The sequence below is a fragment of the Mercenaria mercenaria genome, chromosome 17, assembly GCF_021730395.1.
Source record: "Mercenaria mercenaria strain notata chromosome 17, MADL_Memer_1, whole genome shotgun sequence".
In the NCBI taxonomy this organism is placed as follows: domain Eukaryota; kingdom Metazoa; phylum Mollusca; class Bivalvia; order Venerida; family Veneridae; genus Mercenaria; species Mercenaria mercenaria.
In genome coordinates this window covers 55,179,967-55,188,983 of record NC_069377.1, presented here as the reverse complement: position 1 = coordinate 55,188,983, position 9,017 = coordinate 55,179,967, and positions in this window count along the sequence as shown.

Here is a 9,017-nt window from a genome sequence, read left to right as displayed (position 1 = left end):
TGTATAAAGGTTCTTTTTTTTTACATATGTCCTTTTGTTTTAAATCAACAGAGCACAAAGTGCTCATTTGTGATCACCCTGTGTCAGTCGTTAACAATACCCTGTTAACACACAAGTGGTGACCATTTGGACTAATTTAGGTTAATTTTAAAGAACATTTGTTAGGATTTGTTAGAATGTTGTCTTAAACTTATCGGGCAAATTTGAAACTTGGTCACCGGGAGTTAAATCTACGGCACGACCTAAAATCATAGAAAGCCCCTTGTTAACACTCTAGAAGTCATACTTTTAGCTCACCTGAGCAATGCTCAGGTGAGTTTTTCTGATCGCTCGATGTCCGGCGTCCGTCGTCCGTCGTCTGTCGTCTGTCTGTCAACATTTAGCTTGTGTATGCGATAGAGGCTGTATTTTTCAATTAATCTTCATGAATTTTAGTCAGAATGATAACCTTGATGAAATCTAGGCCGAGTTCGAAAATGGGTCATCTCGGGTCAAAAACTAGGTCACTAGGTCAAATCAAAGAAAAACCTTGTGTATGCGATAGAGGCTGTATTTTTCAATTAATCTTCATGAATTTTGGTCAGAATGATAACTTTGATGAAATCTAGTCCGAGTTCGAAAATGGGTCATCTCGGGTCAAAAACTAGGTCACTAGGTCAAATCAAAGAAAAACCTTGTGTATGCGATAGAGGCCGTATTTATGATTATATTTTCAGAATGTTTCTTATCTACGTCGAAAATGGCATTGGTCAAAAATAGGTCTGCAAATTGTACGATGGCTTGTTTCAATTATCTCAGAGATTACTGATGTACTGTATTTTTAATTGATTTCATGAATATCAATGTGCCTTGATGAATCTAATTTGAAAATGGGCCTCTCGGGTCAAAAACTAGTCACTATAAATAAGAAAACTGTATGGATAACTATCAATTATTTTCATGAATATTGTCAGAAATGCTTGATGAATTCATTATTCATCTAAAAACTAGTCACTAGGCAAATCAAGAAACCATTATCAATGATTATTTTTTCTTCATGAATTTTGTCAGAATGATTACCTTGATGAATACTAGGCCGAGTTCGAAAATGGGTCATCTCGGTAACAAATAGGTCACTAGGTCAATAAGGAAAAACTTGTGTATGCGATAGAGGCTGTATTTTTCAATTGATCCTTCATGAATATGGTCAGAATATTGCCTTGATGAAATTTAGACAAGTTCGAAAACGGGTCATCTTGGGTCAAAACTAGGTCACTAGGTCAATTAAAGAAAACCTTGTTTAGCAATTGAGGCTTTATTTTCAATTGATCTTCATGAAATTTAGCCAGAATGATTACCTTTTAAAATCTAGGCCGATTGTTGAAATGGGGTCATCTGGGGTCAAAACTCAGGTCACTAGGTCAATCGAAGAAAACATTGTGTATGCAATAGAGGATGTATTTTTCAATTGATCTTCATGAATTTGGTCAGAGTGATTGCCTTGATGAAATCTAGGCGAGTTGAAATGGGTTATCTGAGGTCAAAAACTAGGTCACTAGGTCAAATTAAAGAAAAATCTTGTGTATGCGATAGAGACTGTTTTTTTTTCAATTGATTTTATGAATTTAGTCAGGATGATTGCCTTATGAAATCTAGGTCCGAATTTGAATATGGGTCATCTGAGGTCAAAAACTAGGTCACTAGGTCAAATCAAAGAAAAACCTTGTGTATGCGATAGAGGCCGTATTTTTTTTAATTGATCTTCATGAATTTTGGTCAGAATGACTGCCTTGATAAAATCTAGGTCGAGTTTGAACATGGGTCATCTAGGGTTAAAAGCTAGGTCATATCTAAGAAAATGCTTGTTTTATCACAAGAGACCAATTTTTTGGTCCAATCTTAATGAAAATTGGTCAGAATATTTGTTTCCATGAAATCACTAGGTCAAACATGTTTTACACTGTTATGGTGTGTTTCTCAGGTGAGCGACCTAGGGACATCTTGGCCCTCTTGTTACTGTATCTAGTCTAGTCTATTCATCTTTATAAAATCGGAGTTAAATTTGAAGTTAACAGATAGATCAAATAATAGAATGACATTTACACTTTAGAGAACATATTTTCTGCTTGATCTGTATGAATCCTGGTCAGATCTAGGTAAAAATATGGAGTCATAAACATAGTCACTCGGTTAAAACCATATACAACTTCTTAGAGGCTGTATTTTGCTACGCGTTTATGAATCATGGTCTAGTATATATCCAATTTAAAGCGGGTTATCATTTTAAGAGTGAATTAACTATGTTACTAAGTAAAATAATAGGCAACCGTTTTAAATAGTCTTCAAGTCACATTGCACATTGTTTATCTGATATACATGAAAATCTTGGTTACGCGATCACTAAGACCTAGGTGTGTACTTATGCTGAACTATCACATGTATTTGTAATACTTTGTATGACTATGTACATTGATGAATCTTTCATAAAGATGACATCTACTTGAAGGTATAACAAATTGATGCCCTAAAGAAACCTTTGCACTCCCATTATAAGGAATTGAACGGAAGCTATGATTCAGCTCATTGTAGTCGATAATTACACTTGCACAATAAAGTAGTTCGATAGCTTGAACTTATTATGGTAAAACAAACATTTATAAACTGAAAATTGTACCTGAGGACCTTTACGTTTCAATGTTAACATATATTAGGCATAGGAAAAAGAGATCAATATAATTGCACCTTTACTAATCCTACCAGGTGTTCTGTATACAAAAGTGCTTCTATTGTGACACTTCGATACAAGCAAAACTGTATTATCTGCACTATAAAATACTTACTGGTATTTCATTTTATTATCGGCTTGTTAAAAGTTAATTTTTACCATAAGTAAGTAGACAAAATCATAGGAACCAGTGGTTCAGGGGTAAATCAAACACATATTAATAAATCCTAAACGATTTTGTTGTGCAAAAATGTATAATATTGTGTCTTAAACCGTTTTCGTTTTCTACTCTATTGTGTAATTGCAAGGGAAGTAAACTAATAGATATCTCTGCTTTAAAGTACTAGCCCAAGGCAAGAGTTGACATTCTTTGCGGATCACAACTTTGAATTAAATCTTAAAATTTCTGTTATTGATATTAGCAAAATTATCATACATTGCACATTTGTGAAATCATTTTTGAGTCGGCTAAACGATGAAATCGTTTTGACGAGTCCTTGCTATCCAGCGATTCTCTAAGTCTAAATGGACCAAATAACACAGTGAAGGGATGCAGTTCCATTAGATTTCTCAAACTTCAAACAGTTCACTGCATGAATGAAGTTAAGTTGTGTGAATTCCCTTTGCTATGACCAATATACGATGTAATCTGTCATATTTATGACTTGTAGTTGTGCAATACTCGAATGTAACTCATTAAGCATAAATGTGCATTTTATGAATTGCGCAGGCTTACAAAGCTTGCGTAACATCCAGCGAAAGACAAAAAATAGTTCCACAGGGCTCCAGATAAGATGCGTATTAGCGTAAATTACGTATAGAAATAATGCAAATACGCATGTCTTATAATTTCTAAGCGTATAAAAACGTATATAAAATTACAGAAATGCACACAATGCTTTTTTAAAAACAAAATTTGAATCGTCTGGATGCGTTAGGTAACATAGCCGATACCGATCAGCCTTAATTCTCCCACATTGAACGTATACACGCATCGTATGATTTCTATAAACTTTGAGTGGGTTTCTACACACACACATGAATTTTGCAGTCAGTAAACGGATAAATTATCGGAAGAAGAAGCTCTTACTGGTTTGTTTAGTTACTACAGATATTAAAAATGATTTTAATTCTTGTTTTTCGAGAAATAAACAAATCGGCGAAACATTAAATTGTATTTTCTTGTAGTTTTTGAAATCGTAAGTAGATCGTCTATGTTTGGCTGCTTTCACGAATCGAAACAACTTTTTTATGAAAGATTTAAAAAAGAGGTAATTTAACCGTAAACTTCAATGTCAGATACTGCCAATTGCTGCTAAATGTCTTCGTATCATCACAATTTGTAAAACATATTGTTGAAAATGGAATAAAAGTGTAATCGTATCCGGATATAATATTTTGGGTAAATATCGAGCTGTGTTATGAAATTTTAACATTCATGTAACATACATGATAGATATTATTGTAACAGAAATGATTCTAGAATTTATTTTTATTACACCTACATATAATCTATGTCAGACTGGTATTCTAGTCCTGAGGCATGATCTGAAAGTAAAAAGATGGAGTGACAGTCATACTTTGGATATTGTAATACTAGAAAGAATCTAGATCGAAACCTTTCTGGAATTTTGACTGGTTTTGGATAATTTGCTTTCGATTCAGGTTCGCAAAAAAAAATGAAACCGTCACCCATTCTGCTTTTCATGATGACACATGGCTTGATTTTTGCAGTCAGTAAGCGGATAAATTATCCCCGAGAAAGAGCTCTTACTGATTTGTTTAATTACTACTGATTTTAAAAATGATTTTATTTCTTATTTTTCGAGAAATAAACAAATCGGCGAAACATTAAATTGTATTTTCTTGTAGTTTTTGAAACCGAAAGTAGATCGTCTATGTTAGAGTGCTTTGACGAAACGAAACATTTTTTTTTATGAAATGATTTAAATAATTTCACCGTAAACTTCAATGTCAGATACTGCCAATTGCTGCTAAACTGTCTTCATATCATCACAATTTGTAAAACATATTGTTGAAACAGGAGATTTTGGCGGTATAAAAGAAAGTGTAATCATATCCGGATATAATATTTTGGGTAAATATCGAGCTGTGTTATGAAATTTAAACATTAAAGTAACAGACATGATAGATATTATTGTAACAGAAATGATTCTAGAATTTATTTTTATAATACATACATAGAATCAATATCAGACTTATATTCTAGTGCTGAGGCATGACCTGAAAGTAAAAATATGAAGTGACAGTCATTCATACTTTGAATATTGTAATACTAAAAAGAATCTAGAGGTAATATTTAGAAATTGAAACATAAAATTTTCAGTTAGAAATCGCACCAAAGGCTATCAAGGGTCCACATTTTCAAAATTTCCTTCTGGTGATACCCCAAACCCTAATTGCAGGAGGGGGTATCCTCCCATACCCTCCCCCCATATTGCCACTTTACAGTTTGATACATTTGCCCTTTTACCACCTGCCACAATGCCCATTTCAAAATCTGACTGCAGTTCAAAGCGGGAATGAACACCCCTCCCCAAACCCACCCTGCTACCGACCACGTAAAAATGGCTCAAACATTTTTTCAGCCCAGTCTGGGCCTGTCTGTCTGCATGAATCAAAACGGATAATTGAAAGTACATAGACTTGGGGACTACTGACATGGTTTTGAAGGGGTTAACAGGTCTGAAATAGAAAAAATGATGGTTTTAACTAAAAAAGAACTGCATTTATTAATATTGGTTATCTTTTCCGAAATAGGTAGCTAGTCCGAGTAACTTCTCTTAGTTTCGAATGCGCAATTTTCCTGTCAGTGTAAACATTCATGACACTATATATTGACACTCAGCAACATTTACATATCTTTAAACGCAAAAGTAAGTATACTTTAAATTCACATCCCTTATGATATGATTGAACAATACCTTGCGTGTGACACGGTTATTGCCAGGTCCCTTATCTGTAAAATATCTGAACAATTCTTTCGTCCATCCGTTACAAATTGTATGTGGCAATCCGCGCTATAAAATTTCAATATATAAATTTTCATATTCAAATTTTATCATGTGCGAATATATACCAGCCGATAATTGCCTGTTTTGGTAATGCCGGAGGCAAATGTTTACTGGAAAAATATTTATAGTCATGGGCAGTATCTTAGTGTCACCTGTCAAATTGTAGTTTGTACTTTCAACATTTTTATTTTTGCGAACCACTCTTCAATTTTAGAGAAATATATTGGGTTTAAATACTTGTATAATGTCAATCAAAGTTTTACTAGGCATCGATTGAATGTCCATTTCATCTATTGTAACGAAATCTCTGTTCAGTTGGGGAATAAAACTAAAACCAAACTGAAACTGGTAGACTATACTACCAGTACATCAATCATTAGCCGACTCTCAGGCCCTTCAGGCCTTTAATTGTTAATTTCAAGGACTTGGAAATCAATTTCTGTACTTTATTTAACGTATTTCTATCAATGAAAATGTTAGGGTCTATCTCTACATGTATCTGATGTGTCATACAGATATTATTTTATCGGATTCATTTACTTAGAACAGGAACTAGCATTTTACGAATTCCATCACAATAAATGTTACAAGAGGCATGCATTATCTGATACAGCTTCATCAATTCGTCACTCTTTGCATCAAATAGATAACAAGATGTACTTGTGTTAATATGAATTAATAATATGTTGTTGTGCTCCCACTATGAGTGGTAGGGGCATATAGATTTGGTATTGTGCGTGCGTCCGTGCGTGCGTCTGTACGAATAATAGTTTGTGACGCGCCTAGCTCAAGAAGTATTTGATATAAATTGTTAAAACCTTTAATGAGTCTTTATCATGATATGAATTTGTGCACCTCTTATTTTTTGTCTGGCCCCGCCCCATATTTCCAGAGTTATGCACCCTGCAAAAATGCACATATTCATCTTGTGACGCGCCTAGCTCAAAAAGTATTTCAACTAAATTTATGAAACCTTGCATGAGTCTTTATCATGATATGAACTTGCGCACTTCTTATTTTTCCGTCTGGCTCCGCCCTCTATTTCCAGAGATATGGTCCCTGAAATAGAAATGCACATCTTTACCTTGTGACGCGCCTAACTTAAAAAGTATTTGATATAAGTTGATGAAAACTTGCATGAGTCTTTATCATGATATAAACTTGCGCATATCTTATTTTCTTTTGTCTGGCTCCACCCCCGATTTCCAAAGTTATAGTCCCTGAAATAATAAAAAATGCACATTTTCACCTAATGACGTGCTTTGCTAAAACAAGTATTTGATGTAAGTTCATATAACCTTGCGTGAGTCTTTATCATGAAGTGATCTTGCACACTTGGTATTCTTCTTGAGATTTTAGCGCCAATTACAGAGTAACGGCCCTTGAAATAGCCAAAATAGTGGATTTTTTGTTTTTGCTGCTCATAGCTCAAAAAGTATATGGCTTAGAATAATGAATTCTTTATATAAAATATTTGTTGAGACTGTACCCCCTTAAGACTGCAAACAAACATTTGAATTATCGCTCCTTATTTGTAACAAATGTACCAGTGGGGGAAACACCCTGTGTCCTACAGACACATTCTAGTTTCATCTTTAAATCGTCAACGGATCTGACTGAATATTCGTTACACGAATATTAAGAACTGTTTTCATTATTCGAATAATCGAAAAATTTGACGAATAAATAAAAGCTTAATAAAAAACAACAACAAAATATTTACTTATATTGTCAAAAAACCCGCTTTCCTCATGAATACGCGCAAAAATGGCTTTCTGCCGTTGTTTCACGTGTCATTTTGTAAATTAGCGCGGCGAGATTGTAAATAGCTATGATGATGACAGTCACAATGTACCCTGAAGTTAATATTATGAAAGACCGGTAGGGACATTTCAGCTTCATGAATTCACGACTGCAACTTCACGAATTCACGATTTCAACTTCTTGAATTCATAATTTCACCTTCAAAAAATCAGGATTTCAACTTCACGAATTCACTTTTTCAACTTCACGAATTCAACTTCATGAATTCATGTTTTGAACTTCACGAGTTGATATTCATGAATTCACGATTTCAATTTCATGAATTCACGATTTCAACTTCACGAGTTCACGATTTCAATTTCATGAATTCACGATTTCAATTTCATGAATTCACGTTTTTAACTACACGATTTCAATTTCATGAATTCACGATTTCAATTTCATGAATTCAAGATTTATTTGCCACGGGGATTGAAAGAATTAAATAAAATGTCATGAAATTGTTTTCATTGTTTGATTTATTATATTTTGGTTCAAATTTTCAAGAAATATTAACAAATCTTAAAGATCTAGTAATATAAATAATCTAAAATTTACTTTAATTCTTGTTTGTCTATAATGTGAATATTATGCCTGAGTATAACGTATAACGGGTATTTTTACCTGCTGCTAATTTTTACTATTTTTTACGTCCAAATCAGATTCGTAAATATTGGCCTCGTATAAATTCGCCATATAAAGTCAAGTAAACTGGTAGACCTTGTGATTTCGTAAATTTTAAAATCGTATAAAATCAAATCATGTGTTTTTACTCAAAATCCGTAAACTTTTACAGCAGTTAAAATAACCCGTTATACGGTATATTTATAACCAAGATTTTGCCATTTTTGCAAACATGACTCAATGTTATTATACTTTAAATTACTTTGATTTGTTTTCCAAATAAATTGACAACAACCTTTTATGTCAATTAATCAGTTTATTATCTATTTAAATTATGTTCTAATGGTAACAATGGACCCTCACATAGACACCCATACATTCCTGAAATGTGCCATTTAGAGTCAGCAAGTTGAGAATACACATGTCAAGAGCCAATGGCATATTGGAATTTCACAACATGTCAACAGATTAACATCCAAACAACTAAAAAGCTGTTCATTTACATTTTGCCTTTATTGCGAAATGTTCATTTTTTTTTACAATTATTTTAAATTGACTTTTATATTAAATTGTTGTTTCAAAGTTTTCTTATACAAGTTGTTTAGCATACAAATAATGCACTTTTAATTTTACTATAATTTAAATTATATACTTTTTCTAATTTCATAAGAAATTTTATCAGTCTCAGCTTTTAAATTGATTTTTTTTATTAAATTGTTTTTTTTTTTAGGTTTTACCAGATATTTTGAAGTGACAATTAATGCACTTTGAATTTCAATATAGTTCAAAGTATATTTATTTCGTATTTCTATTATTAAAAGATGACACCAATTATTAATAAATTTGTAATA